General features: G+C 50.6%; 1 long non-coding RNA gene across 1 annotated transcript in view; it reads right to left on the bottom strand.

Annotated features, from left to right (window-relative positions):
* Positions 1 to 2,491: 2,491 nt before the first annotated feature.
* The window catches only part of LOC140212707 (uncharacterized), a 286,139-nt gene continuing 273,670 nt past the window's right edge, over positions 2,492 to 14,960 (bottom strand). Inside the window, exon 3 of the long non-coding RNA XR_011889788.1 lies at positions 2,492 to 2,563. This is a non-coding gene — a long non-coding RNA (uncharacterized lncRNA). The remainder of the gene's footprint in view (positions 2,564 to 14,960) is intronic.

The following is a 14,960-nucleotide window of genomic DNA, read 5'->3' as shown; positions in this document are numbered from 1 at the left end:
GTAATTACTGATGCTTAAGTAGATTGGGGAAGAGCTTTTCCTTTCTCCGCTAACCCACGCCATATGCTCGGCCACGGTAAATAAAATTACTTGTCAGTGAAACGGGACTGGGAGACGAGGGGATGTGATGGGCATTGTTAGACTAGATTTAATTACTGGATTTTAAAGCTCCCATTTGCTGCGGCGGGGGGTTTGGATCGAAAAAATCTCAGCCTCTGCAACCACGATACCACCTCATCTGAGAGGGACGTGCCCCAAGGAGAAAAGGCCGAGCTCACTCGACCTTACCCTCATAAGACACGCTCTCCCATCCAGGCAGTATCCTGGTAAGTCTCCACTGCACCATCTCCAAAGGCTCCACATCCCTTCCTATGAGGAGGCGACCAGACCAGAACACGATACTGCCAGTGTGGTCTCACCAGGGTTTTATAGAGCTGCAAGGTTACCTCACGGCTCTTCAACTCACTCCCCTGACTATCAAAAGCCAACACACCAAGCGCCTTTTTAACAACCCTATCAACTTGCGGGGCAACGATGCAGGATCTATGGCTGCAACCCACACCCCCAAGATCCCTCTAAGCAACTCGCCGTTAACCCCGTATTGTGCCTTCACAGTAAATCTTCTCAAGTGACGAGAGCGGCTGTTGGAGGCCTCTGCACTCGGTAACCAATTCCCTCGATGGCGAGTGAGAGTTTGCCGCCGATTCTCGAGTCGGGGAACTCGAGACACAAAGCAACGCTTTCAGACTGACCGTCACTTCAAATCAGCAACCGTTTTGTCTCCCCTCCTGCTGTGGAAGGATTGATACCTGGGGTGGGGTGGGGGGGGGAAAGAGAGGGAGGGAGGGGAGGGAGAGAGGGGGAGAGGGGGGAGAGAGGGAGAGGGGAGAGGGAGGGAGGGGGCAGAAGAAGAGAGAGAGAGAGAGGAGAGATAGAGAGAGGAGAGAGAGGGGGGAGGGAGAGGGGGGAGAGAGAGGGGGAGGGAGAGGGGGGAGAGAGAGGGGGAGAGAGAGGGGGAGAGAGAGGGGGAGAGAGAGAGGGGGAGAGGAGAGGGGAGAGAGGGGGAGAGAGAGGGGGGAGAGAGAGGGGGGAGAGAGAGGGGGGAGAGAGAGGGGGAGAGAGAGGGGGGAGAGAGGGGGGAGAGGGGGGGAGAGGGGGGGGGAGAGAGAGGGGGGAGAGAGAGGGGGAGAGAGAGGGGGAGAGAGAGGGGGAGAGAGGGGGAGAGAGGGGAGAGAGGGGGAGGGAGAGGGGGAGGAGGGGGGAGAGGGGGTAGGGAGGGAGAGGGAGAGGAGGAGGGAGGGAGAGGGAGGGGGGAGGGAGGAGGGGAGAGGGAGAGGGGGGAGGGAGAGGAGAGGGAGAGGAGGAGGGAGGGAGAGGAAGAGGGAGAGGAGGAGGGAGGGGAGAGGGAGAGGAGGAGGGAGGGAGAGGGAGAGGGGGAGGGGGAGGGAGAGGGGGAGGGGAGGAGGAGAGAGAGGGTGGAGAGGGAAAGGGAGGGAAGGGAAAGGGGGGGGGAGGGAGAGGGGAAGGGGGAGGGGAAGAGGGGAAAGGGAGGGGAAGGAGGGAGAGGGGGGAGGGGGGGGGAGGGGGGAGCAAAAGGGGAGGGGGAGGGGAGGGAGGCGGGGGGGGGAGGGGAGGGGGGGAGGGAGAGCGGGGGAGGGGGAGGGGGAGGGAGATCGAGATATTAGAGTGAACAGTTACCTTTTGATGGACTGTAGCCCACAGTCTCTCTTTCAGGGGCCTTTGCTGTTACTTGCTCGGCGGGAGGTGGCAATGCTAAAATAAGTGGGGGGGGGGGATTGAAGCCACCTTGCTGCTGCTTGTGCGTGGTGAAGGGGGGCAGAGGGGGGGATTTGGGGTTCTTACGTTTCCTCCTCTGTCACTTATTCTTTGGGGTTTTTTCTCCTGTTTCGAGGGTCTCTACAGAGAGTGGGAATTTGATATTTCTCTGTCATACACATTCTCCCGATATCAATTGGAATCACTGAACCACTGATTTGCTGCACACTTTTAAACACTTGACAAAAGAAGTTCCAAGTACATACAGAGCCCTGGGGTTCACTTTCCTCCAGGCAGTCTCAGCAAGTACAGGAAACGCAATAGCATCAATGAAAGACGTAAGATAGAAGGCAGAAGACAGAGAGATAAGACAGGTAAGCAAGCAATAACTATCAATAATGTGAGATGAAGAGTCTTTGAAAGTGAGTCCATAGGTTGTAGAAACAGATCAGCGATACGGAGAGTGAAATTGTGTGAAGTTATCCCCTCTGGTTCGGGTGCCTGGTGATTACAAGGTAATAACTGTTCCTGAACCTGGTGGTGTGGGTCCTGAGGCTCCTGTACCTCCTTCCTGATGGTCAAGGGGTAATAACTGTCCCTGAACCTGGTGATGTGGGTCCTGAGACTCCTGTACCTCCTTCCTGATGGCAGCAGTGAGAAGAGAGCATGTCATGGGGTGATTGGGGGTCCCTGATGATGGCTGCTGCTTTCCCTGCGACAGTGTTTCATCTAGATGTGTTCAGCGAAGGGGGCGAGCTTCACCCGTGATAGGACTCGGACGTGCTCCCTGTCGGGCAACGGAATGGGTGGCAAGATGAAAGGTATTCCGGTTATGTTAAGCACATAAAATGACTCTTGCACATCTCATTCACAAAATCCTAGCATCTACACCATCCACAACACCACCAATCTGCATGTCAGCTGCAAACTTCCTAACCCAGCAGGACAAATAGATAAATCACAAGGAGCAAGGGGTTCCCAGAACAGATCCCTGCGGAACACGCAACGTCGCCGACATCTGGGCAGAATTCGCCCCATCTGCGACCACCCTCGGGCTTCTGTGCACGAGCCAATTCTGTGCCCGCACAGCCAAGTTCCCCTGGCTGGCTGCTATAAGGGGCCAGCAATAGGCATGAGGTGCAGCAGAGATCAGACAAGAATCGGAATCAGGTTTATTGTCACCCGGCCTGCGTCGTGAAATTTGTTAACTGAGCAGCAGCAGTTCAATGCAATGTGTAACATAGAAGAAGGAAAAAAACAGTAATAATAAGTAATAAATAAATCAATTATAGTATCCTTATATTGAATAGATTAAAAATTGTGCAAAAAAAAACCAGAAATAATAGAACATAGAATAGTACAGCACAGTACAGGCCCTTCGGCCCACAATGTTGTGCCGACCCCTCAAACCCTGCCTCCCATATAAACCCCCACCTTAGATTCCTCCATATACCTGTCTAGTAGTCTCTTAAACTTCACTCGTGTATCTGCCTCCACCACTGACTCAGGCAGTGCATTCCACACACCAACCACTTTCTGAGTAAAAAATCCTTCCTCTAATATCCCCCTTGAACTTCCCACCCCTTACCTTAAAGCCATGTCCTCTTGTATTGAGCAGTGGTGCCCTGGGGAAGAGGCGCTGGCTATCCACTCTATCTATTCCTCTTAATATCTTGTACACCCTCTATCATGTCTCCCCTCATCCTCCTTCTCTCCAAAGAGTAAAGCCCTAGCTCCCTTAATCTCTGATCATAATGCATACTCTCTAAACCAGGCAGCATCCTGGTAAATCTCCTCTGTACCCTTTTCAATGCTTCCACATCCTTCCTATAGTGAGGTGACCAGAACTGGACACAATACTCCAAGTGCGGCCTAACCAGAGTTTTATAGAGCCGCATCATTACCCCCGCGACTCTTAAACTCTATCCCTCGACTTATGAAAGCTAACACCCAATAAGTTTTCTTAACTACCCTATCTACCTGTGAGGCAACTTTCAGGGATCTGTGGACATGTACCCCCAGATCCCTCTGCTCCTCCACACTACAAAGTATCCTGCCATTTACTTTGTACTCTGTCTTGGAGATTGTCCTTCCAAAGTGTACCACCTCACACTTCTCCAGGCTGAACCCCAACTGCCACTTCCCCAGCCCACTTCTGCATCCTGGCAATGTCTCTCTGCAAACCATAAGGCGGGAGGAGAAGATGGCAGCGTGACGCAGCGCGTTCAGCTCTCCGGTGAAACGATATCGTATCTGTTAAATAGGGGCCGTGGACAATTCTGATTTGATGGAGACAGATGTGAAAGCACAGAGGAACATCTGGAGAAATTTCCTGAAACGCCCGTTCGCTGCTGTCGTTACTGTGCGATCGAGAAACTCCAGAGGGAAGGCCCCAAAATCCCCGGCTTTGCCTGCTGCTGGCGACCGAGGCTGAGGTCGAAGCATTCAGATAGAGATGGTGCTCGGTACTCGGTGTCCTAGGGCTGATCGCAGCTCGAAGTTTTCAGATGACTCAGAGTCGGACTGTGGTCAGGCATGGCAGGGAGAGTTTTCCTTCCTTCTCCCGTCTGCGTGAGATGTGGGACTTTCGAGAGACTTTGAACTCTTTTTACTGTGCCATGGACTGTTCTTCATCAAGTTACGGTATTGTTGCACTGTTGTAACTATATGTTATATTTATGTGGTTTTTGTCAGTTTTTCAGTCTTGGTCTATCCTGTGTTTTGTGATATCACACCGGAGGACTATTGTATCATTTCTTAATGCATGCATTGCTAAATGACAATAAAAGAGGACTGCCTGTCCTCATAATCTAATCTAATCTTCAACAATCCTCTACACTATCCACAACACCACTAACCTTTGTACATTGAAAAAGTGAGGTTTTGTGTCCAAGGGTTCAATGTCCATTTAGGAATCGGACGGCGGAGGGGAAGAAGCTGTTCCTGAATCGCTGAGTGTGTGTGCCTTCGGGCTCCCGGTACCTCCTACCTGACGGTAACAGTGAGAAAAGGCCATGCCCTGGATTAGTAGGTTTTGAGATGAAGGGTCTCACACCGATATTCATCTCCGTAGATGCTGCCTGGCCTGCCAAGACCCCTCCAGCACTGTGCACGTGTGTCTGCTGCTCAATGCGGACAGAACACAGTGGAGGAATTGTGCAGGACGTGGACTGGGATAAACAAAAGGCCTCATTCAGCGCGGTGCCGATCTCCCAGATCAGACGGGAATCACATGCTGTCAGATGCCGGGTGGGCACGGAGAAAGTCTCTTTGATTGGGCCGGACAGGGGCGTGGGTCAGGATTGCAAACGAGTCAACCCAAGTATTACAGATGGAAACACCGCTCACGAGGTCCTCTGCTGGTCAGGGTCGAACCGTGGAGGTCGCGTCCCTCGTTGGCTGCGCGACACGTGATGTGGAGAGCGAGCTGTTGCCCCCGTGTGGCAGACCTTCCCCGCCCCCTCTCCACACGCGGCTGGTGAACCCAGAGGAACAGCAGAGACCCGATACAGTTCAGCACCAGCGGCCTCGCGGGATTGCCAGAGACTGCCTTAGGGACTTCAGCCTTAGATTCTTCCCCGGTGAGTGGGCACAGTCGCAAGGCAACAGAGGCTTGAGGTCAGAGATTTCCATCTCCCACAGGACTGGCTTTAAGGCGCCAGTGACCCGCCTCCGCCCCCTTCTCCGGTCAGTAGAAAACAGTTCCGTCGGTAGCTAATCGGAGCCACACACGAAAAGGCCAGGAGCTGGGCTTGGCTGTCAGCAGCTATTTGAGACACACGCCACTGGGAGCATTTAGTAGGTAGTGGGAGGTTGTCTCCACACCCCCGCCCCGCCTGGCGATGACAACCTTAAGGTAGGCATCCATTAGTCTTGTGAGACCATGTATCTGCACTTGGAAAGTCTTCACTCTCCAGGGCACAGGCCTGGGCAAGGTTGTATGGAAGACCGGCAGTTGCCCATGCTGCAAGTCTCCCCTCTCCCCACGACACCGATGTTGTCCAAGGGAAGGGCATTAGGAACCCATACAGCTTGGCATCAGTGTCGTCGCAGAGCAATGTGTGATTAAGTGCCTTGCTCAAGGACACAACACACGTTGCCTCAGCTGGGGCTCGAACTCACGACCTTCAGGTCGCTAGTCCAATGCCTTAACCACTTGGCCACGCGCCCATGATGACAAACCTTAAAGAGCCAAATAACAAACCATTATAAGTTCACCAAACTACAACTTCTCTCAGTCTGCCCTGAAGAAAATCCTACAAAAGGTATTGGATTCGGGGCAGTACATCACAGGTAAAGCCCTCTCAAACCGTTGGGCGTATTTACTTGAAACACTGTGGCGGGAAAGCAGTATCCATCATCAGGGACCCCCACCACCAGCCCAGCTCTCTTCTCACTGCTGCCTTCAGGAAGGAGGTACAGGAGCCTCAGGACCCACACCACCAGGTTCAGGGACAGTTATTACCCCCTCAACCATCAGGAAGGAGGTACAGGAGCCTCAGGACCCACACCACCAGGTTCAGGAGCAGTTATTACCCCTCAAACCATCAGGAAGGAGGTACAGGAGCCTCAGGACCCACAACACCAGGTTCAGGGACAGTTATTACCCCTCAACCAACAGGCTCTTGAACCAAAGGTGATAACTTCACTTACCCCATCATTGAAATGTTCCTAAAAACCTGTGGACTCGCTTTAAAGGACTCTTCGCCTTACATTCTTGTTATTTATTGCTATTTGTTTACACTTGCATTTTGCACATTTTGTTGTCTTCCATTGATCCTGTTTACAGTTACTATTCTATAGATTTGCTGAGTACACCCGCAAGTACTTCGAAAAATAAAGTTTACTTTGAACTTTGAAGTTCACTCCCCACTGGTCGAAAGAAAGCAAACCTGGAAGTTTCACTGTTGATTTTAAGGATTGCATAAAACATAAAGGCTAAGGATTACGGGCTTGTCTGAAAGAATAGCCTTACAGAAAGTTATGAATGTTTTGAAGGACTGGAAAGGGTATGACCGACTCACTAGAAATTGCCCGGCCAGGAATGCAACTTCTAGCAAGCACACTGAACATTCTGTCAAATCCACTGCAACAAATTCATCCCACACATCCAGCAGGGAGAAGCATTAAAACCTGACACAGGAAATACCACAGCCCTCTCTCATGCCAGACATAAATCTGAAGACTCTAACGAAGACATAAAGATGCAAGGCGTCTGCGCAAGATGTTCCGTATCTTTAAAAACACTTGGAGGTTGAAGTGAACCGCATCCACGATATTAGTGCTGGATCTGTCAGTAACAGTTCTCTGCAACTCTAAGCAAATGTCGACATACGAGATCAGACAAGAGAAAATCTGCAGGCGCTGGAAATGCAAGCAGCACACACACACACACACACACAAAATGCTGCCAAGGATGTCTTGCCGAAGGGTTTCAGCCCAAAACGTCAACAATATTCTTTTCTGCAGATGCTGCCTGTAGAGTTTTCCAGCATTTTGTGTCTGTGTGTTGATCTGAGATCAGAGTACATTAGGACTTTGTTCCTGGGAACGTGGAAGACTGACAGGAGATTTGACAGCGGTATACAAAATCAGGAGGGGTACAGACAGGGTCGATGCAAGCAGGCTTCTGGGTTGGAGTGGGGACTGCAACCAGAGGTCACGGGTTAAGGGTTGGAAGGTGAGATGTTTAAGGGGGAACATGGTGTTGGGGGAGGGGGGGAACCTCTTCTCTCGGAGGCTGGGGAGGGTGTGGAACGAGCTGCCAGCGCGAGCTCGGTTTGGACAGGCACATGGACGGTAGGGGTGTGGAGGGCTGTGGGCATGGTGCAGGTCGGTGGAGGTGGGCAGTTTAAATGGGGCAGCACCCACTAGATGGGCTGAAGGGCCTGATTCTGTGCTGTATTGTCCCATGACCTTACGGACTAAGCAACATACCCTCCGATCTAATAACCTAAAACTGTGCTAGCGACAGACAGTCGTCGGATAACGCGTCGATTTTAAACATAGGAAGAATAACATTCAACACTATTTTATTTATAGTTTTTTTTTAATTTAAAGATACCCAGCCCAATGAGCTGTGTCGCAGAGCAACCCACTGATCTAACCCCTAGCCTAATCACAGGACAATCTACAATGACCAATCAACCTTCCAACTGGTATGTCTTTGGACTGTGGGAGGAAACCTGAGCACCTGGAAGAAACCCACATGGTCCCGGGGCAGAGAACGTAGAAACTCCTTACAGATGGGACCGGAATTGAACTCTGAACCCTGATGACCCCAAGGTGAAATAGAGTGTTGGCAGGTACCAGGGCGCACCCCACCCCCCCCAAATCACTGTATTGCTTTTCAAGCAGTCTCTGCTTTTCATAAACAAGAGATTCTGCAGATGCTGGAAATCCAGAGCAACACACACATACGCACGCACGCACGCACAAAATGCTGGAGGAACTCAGCAGGTCAGACAGCATCTATGCAGAGGAACAAACAGTCGATGTCACGATGCACAAGTGATAAAGCTTTATCTTTTGATCTGTTTGTCTGTGCACTATCAACCACCAGCAAACTGGGGGAGTTTCCAGTACGTAATTAACAAAAGTAGAAGAAATATTTACTTTCAAGAACCCCAGGAGATGTGATTAACTTGCCCTATAAATACACCAGATGTGATTTTAAGATGGCAGCCGTTGAGTGTACGAGCAATGTTAATTCGCAGGAAATAAATAATGAGAACTATTTACTTTGTGCCCGCGAGCTAATCACATTTCTGTAAAAAATTAACAGAGAACCTTTGGGTCTGATTATGTGTAATCAAAACAACAATTTACATTCAATGTTTTTGAACCTGGAGAAACATCTGATCCTCCACAGAAAAGTCACCCCAGGAAAAACAGATGTCAGAACAAAGAAGGGGATAGTTGGGGGTTGATTAACACCCACAAAATGCTGGAGGAACTCAGCAGATCAGGCAGCATCCACGGAGGGGAATAAACAGCCGAGGTTTCAGGCCGAGACCCCTCATCAGGACTCCCAAAATGTGGGCTCTATTCCTCTCCACAGACGCTGCCTGACCTGCTGAGTTCCTCCAGCAGTGTGTGTGTGTGTGTGTGTGTGTGTGTGTGTGTGTGTGTGTGTCTGTGTGTGTGTGTGTGTCTGTCTGTCTCTGGGTTTCCAGCATCTGCAGAATCTCTTGTGTTTATTCCTCTCCATAGATGCTGCCTAACCTGCTGAGTTCCTCCAGCATTTTGTGTGTGTGTGTGTGTGTGTGTGTGTGAGAGAGTGTGTGTGAGTGTGTGTGTGTGTGTGTGTGTGTCTGTGTGTGTGTGTGTGTGTGTGTCTGTGTGTGTGTCTGTCTGTCTCTGGGTTTCCAGCATCTGCAGAATCTCTTGTGTTTATTCCTCTCCATAGACGCTGCCTGACCTGCTGAGTTCCTCCAGCATTTTGTGTGTGTGTGTGTGAGAGAGTGTGTGTGAGTGTGTCTGTGTGTGTGTGTGTGTGTGTGTGTGTGTGTGTGTGTGTGTCTGTGTGTGTGTCTGTGTGTGTGTCTGTCTCTGGGTTTCCAGCATCTGCAGAATCTCTTGTGTTTATTCCTCTCCATAGACGCTGCCTGACCTGCTGAGTTCCTCCAGCATTTTGTGTGTGTGTGTGTGAGAGACAGAGTGAGAGAGAGTGAGAGAGATTATACATACACGCACACACACGCTCTGAATTTCCAGCATCTGCAGAATCTCCTGTTTATGATTTGGGTGTCGGGCTTTGATTTCAGGGAAGGTGGGTGGGTGTGCGATGGGAGGGAGGGGGTGATACTGGCGACACTCACGACACGCTGGAGGAACTCAGCAGGTCAGACAGCATCCGTGGAAACGATCAGTCAACGTTTCAGGCCAGAACCCTTCGTCAGCACTGAAGAGGGAAGGGGCAGAGGCCCTATCGTACACACTGTGTAGTTAAGAGATGGAATTCCACAGAATGCACAGCCTAGATTCTTGAAAGTATCGCAGAAGAAACTTAAAAATGTAAACCGCGCGAGAAAAATACACACTTTATGATCGGTTTCTGAACTGCATTTCCCTTAAGGTCGATGGAACCAAATTTCTGAAGCAGTGTACAATGGGTATGTGTTAATGTATGCAGGCAAGGACAGCTATTGTTTAACAGAATGAAGAATTCAAGGAACCCCATTCAATGGCCTGTAACTTCCTTTAGGAGTCGAGCTTTTGAAACGACTGTACGACTTGACATTTTTTTTTGCGGCGTGCACTGAAGTTTCACAGGTGCAGGATGGTGGTGGCGTGGCGTGTACAGGCCGAATCGAGACGGGCAGGGCCCGAGCCCTGACAGCGGGGAATGAGGCAACGTCTGGCCATTGCTAGAGTGGACCCGGAGGGGCAGAGTTGGGGCCCGGGCGTGGGGGGTGCGGGGCGGTGAAGGACAGGCCGGCGTTTGTCCGATTTAAGCGCCAAGCCATGTTGGAAAAGTCGGGGTGTCGAGGTCGGAGGCGAGGGGTGGGCCAGCGTCCGGCTCGCTCCCAGCCGAAGTTTACTCGTCTCTGCACCGAACTGAGGCCGCGGCCTGCCACTAACGGTCCTCCTGACCGCGACGACAGGCTTCGCGGCTGTGAACTCACTTTTCCGAGTGTTCCCTGCTTACTTTTATTATTTGCCCGATTTGTCCTTTTCTTTTCCCCCTACACACTGGGTGTTTCAAGCAACACGTAAAGGTTGCTGGTGGAACGCAGCAGGCCAGGCAGCATTTATAGGAAGAGGTATAGTCTACGTTTCGGGCCGAGACCCTTCGTCAGGACTAACTGAAGGAAGAGCTAGTAAGAGATTTGAAAGTGGGAGGGGAAGGGGAGATCCGAAATGATGGGAGAAGACAGGAGGGGGAGGGATGGAGCCAAGAGCTGGGCAGTTGATTGGCAAAAGGGATATGAGAGGATCATAGGACAGGAGGCCGAGGGAGAAAGAAAAGGGGGAGGGGGGAAAACCCAGAGGATGGGCAAGGGGTACAGTGAGAGGGACAGAGGGAGAAAAAGGAGAGAGAGAAAAAGAGGATGTGTGTGTATAAATAATACAAACACTGGGTGTTTGGCGGTCTTTTTAAAAAATAGATTCTACTGAGTTTCTTTGTTCTGTGACGGCGGTAAGCAGACAAATCTCCAGGCTTTATACCGTGTGGCAGGCATACTTCGACAATAGACGTATTTTGAACTTTGAGAAGGGAAACGCAGACATCCCACCTCTCCCGCATATTAATAGCGGCTCCCTGATGCCTGCAAATTATATACAATGTCCCGGAAATTGATTTTTTTTTTGAGAGCCAGAGTGAGAGAGCACACGAGAGAGAGCGAGAAAGCAAGCGCGAGAGAGAGCGACCACGAGCGAGAGAACACGCGTGCGAGAGCAAGAGCGAGAGAGTTCCAAAAAAAGAAAATGTAAAACGTACGTCACCCCAGACTGCACTAAGGTGTACCCCTGCCTAATAGGGGTCAAAATAATGACAGTGTTGCTCGCTGCACTGTTTGCAACAGTGACTTTTCTATTGCCCATGGTGGGTTAAGACTGTAAAAGACGTGTTGAGGTGAGTTTAACAGGTGTCATTCGTTCATTAGCGTAGCTAATGTTATTTAAACTAGCTGGCCGGCTGCTAAGGAGCTACTCTACTGCAGATATCCCACCTCTCCCGCAAATTGATGGTGCTACCTCCCTGAAACGAGTTTTTGCAGGGCGGGATGTCTGGAAACGGGGGAAGCTGGCTATCCCGGGGAGACCCCTCAGTGCAACACAGGCTATTAAATGACAAGCTAAGTGCACATCAGCGTAGACCCACAGCTCTCGAGTTTCACAGGGTGTGCTGAGGAGACATTACGGCCCGACTGGCGGCCCCGATAGTGCAATTTGGAACGAAGGATTCTGGTATCGTGTTTCTCTCTGAGGCCCGGCTGGGGGAAGCTGCCATCTGGTCACTGGGACAGCGGTGAGGGTGGGGGGGGTGGGGCTGAGCCAGGCTACCCCCGCAGCCCGCAGTAGACTCTCTGTCAGCCTGGATTTCACAATCCCCAACCCGGAGCGGCGGCAGCTGTCAGGAGCAGGAAGCCGCGCACACGCGAGCCCTACCACTAATTCACCAGCAATGCCACCGAACAACAGGAATTCTGCAGATGCTGGAAATTCAAGCAACACACATCAAAGTTGCTGGTGAACGCAGCAGGCCAGGCAGCATCTCTAGGAAGAGGTACAGTCGACGTTTCAGGCCAAGACCCTTCGTCAGGACTAACTGAAGGAAGAGTGAGTAAGGGATTTGAAAGTTGGAGGGGGACGGGGAGATCCAAAATGATAGGAGAAGGCAGGAGGGGGAGGGATGGAGCCAAGAGCTGGACAGGTGATAGGCAAAATGGGATACGAGAGGATCATGGGACAGGAGGCCCAGGGAGAAAGTCAAGGAGGGCGGGGAGACCCAGAGGATGGGCGAGGGGTATATTCAGAGGGACAGAGGGAGAAAAAGGAGAGTGAGAGAAAGAATGTGTGTATAAAAATAAGTAACAGATGGGGTACGAGGGGGAGGTGGGGCATTAGCGGAAGTTAGAGAAGTCGATGTTCATGCCATCAGGTTGGAGGCTACCCAGACGGAATATAAGGTGTTGTTCCTCCAACCTGAGTGTGGCTTCATCTTGACAGTAGAGGAGGCCGTGGATAGACATGTCAGAATGGGAATGGGATGTGGAATTAAAATGTGTGGCCACTGGGAGATCCTGCTTTCTCTGACGGACAGAGCGTAGGTGTTCAGCAAAACATCTCCCAGTCTGCGTCGGGTCTCGCCAATATATAAAAGGCCACCGAAGGCTATTTCAAAACACCTCTCACAAAAGACACACATTTTTATGACAGGGACGAATGCATTTTTTAAGCGGGGGCAGGGGGTGTTGGGAGTTCGGAATCCAATTCAGAACCAGAAGCGAATGCCAGGAAATTCGTTAACCTAACAGCAGCAGTACAATGCAATCCATGATAAATATAGAAAAAAAACAATGAATTACAGTAAGTATATATGTGCATATTAAAGAGTTAAATTAAAAATAGTGCAAAAACAGAAATAATTTTTTTTAAAAGTGAGGTAGTGCTCATGGGTTCAATGTCCATTTAGCAATCGGATGGCAGAGGGGAAGAAGCTGTTCCTGAATCGCTGAGTGTGTGTGCCTTCAGGCTTCTGTACCTCTTTTCCGACGGTAACTATTAGAAGAGGGCACGTCCTGGCTGGTGCGGGTCCTTAACGATGGACGCTGCCTTTCTGAGGCACTGCTCCTTGAAGACGTCTTGGATATTAGTGCCCGTGATGGAGCTGACTAACTTTTCTGTAGCTTCTTTCGATCCTGTGCAGTGGCAACCCCCCCCAATCAATACTTCGAGGTGATGCAGCCAGTCAGAGTGCTCTCCACGGTACATCCGCAGAAATTTCCGAGTGTTCTGGGCGACAAACCAAACCTCCTCAAACTCCTAATGAAGTACAGCTGCTGTCTGGCCTTCTTTGCTGCCGCGTCGCTGTGTCGGGACCAGGACAGACCCTCAGACCCAGGGGCTTGAAATTGCTCACTCGCCCCACTTCTGATCCCTCTTTTGAGGATGGGTTTGTGTTCCCTCGCCCGGCGTCCTCTATCAAGGAGGCCGCAGGTCCTTCCCGTGTGCGCAGACCGGGTGCTCCCACGGTCCAAAGACTTGCTGGTTAGTCGGCTAACTGCCCTGTGATTAGGCTGGGGTTGAAGTGGGAGGGTGGGGCGGCTCGTCGGTCCATGGGGGGCCTGTTCTGTGCCGGATCCCGTAAAACAAATGAGACTCCTGTGTTGAAGGCTGCGCAAATGAACTTGTCCAGCCAAGCTACGCCAGGAGCGACGAAGCAACGCTCTTAACAGCTCGGGGCACTCCCGAGTTCCCGGGTTCGATTCCCGCAGCTGCCCGTAAGGAGTTTGAACGTTCTCCCCCCATCCCCCACCCCCACCCCGCATCGGTTTCCTCCAGGCGCCCTGGTTTCCTCCCACAGTCCAAAGGCACGCCAGTTCGTGGGTTGATCGCTCGTTGTAAACCGTCCTGTGATTAGGCAATCAATGCCTCCAGATATGCGGATGACACTGTGTTAATTGCAAGTACAGAGGAAGGACTACAAAACTTAATTGATATAGTTGTTGGAGAAAGTGCAAAAAATGGGTCTATCCATAATTGCAAAAATATAGAATGTATGGTGATATCCGAAAAGAAGGAGAATCCTATCTGCAGGCTGAGAATAAACAGGGAAGACATTAAACAAGTACAGAACTTCTGCTACTTAGGAAGCTGGGTGACATCAGATGGCAGGTGTGACATGGACATCAAAAGAAGAATAGGGATGGCAAAAGACACCTTTACGAGAATGAAGAGTATACTGACCAATACTAAACTAGGCATGACAACCTGCCTCAGAGTACTGAAATATTACGTTTATCCAGTTGTGTTATATGGATTAGAATGTTGGACAATATCTAGTAACATGAGGAAACGAATTGAAGCAGCAGAGATGTGGTTTTCGAGGAGGATGCAAAGAATATCATGGACGAAACAAATATCTAACGAGGATCTCATGAACAGAGCAAGCACCAAAAGAGAAATAATGTATGAGATCATGAAAAGGCAACGTAACTTCATTGGACATGTGATCAGGAAAGAGGAGTTGGAATGCATGGTAATTATGGGAAAAATTGAAGGGAAGAAAGCAAGAGGAAGACAAAGACAAATGATGATGGAGACAGCAGCCAGAGAACTGGAAATGAATACCAATGAAAAAACTGAGGAGTAGATTTAAAAGGAGGGGAGAGAGAAACATCAGGTGATAGGTGAAACCTGAAGGGGAAGGAAGAGCTGGAAGTTGATTGGTGAAGAAGATATAGGGCTGGAGAAGGGAGCAGTCTGATAGGAGATGACAGAAAGCCATGGAAGAAAAGGGGGTAGGAGCACCAGAGGGAGGCAATGAGTGAGCAAGGAGATAAGGCAAGAGAGAGAAGTGGGAATGGGGAATGGTGAAGGAGGGGCATTAACAGAAGTTCGAGAATTCGATGTTCATGCCACCAGGTTGGAGATTACCCAGACGGAATATAAGGTGTTGCTCCTCCAACCCGTGTGTGGCCTCATCCTGACAGTGGAGGAGGCCATGGATAGAC

This window comes from Mobula birostris, chromosome 20 (assembly GCF_030028105.1).
Source record: "Mobula birostris isolate sMobBir1 chromosome 20, sMobBir1.hap1, whole genome shotgun sequence".
NCBI classification, from domain to species: Eukaryota; Metazoa; Chordata; class Chondrichthyes; order Myliobatiformes; family Myliobatidae; genus Mobula; species Mobula birostris.
This window is presented reverse-complemented; position numbering and strand designations above follow the sequence as displayed.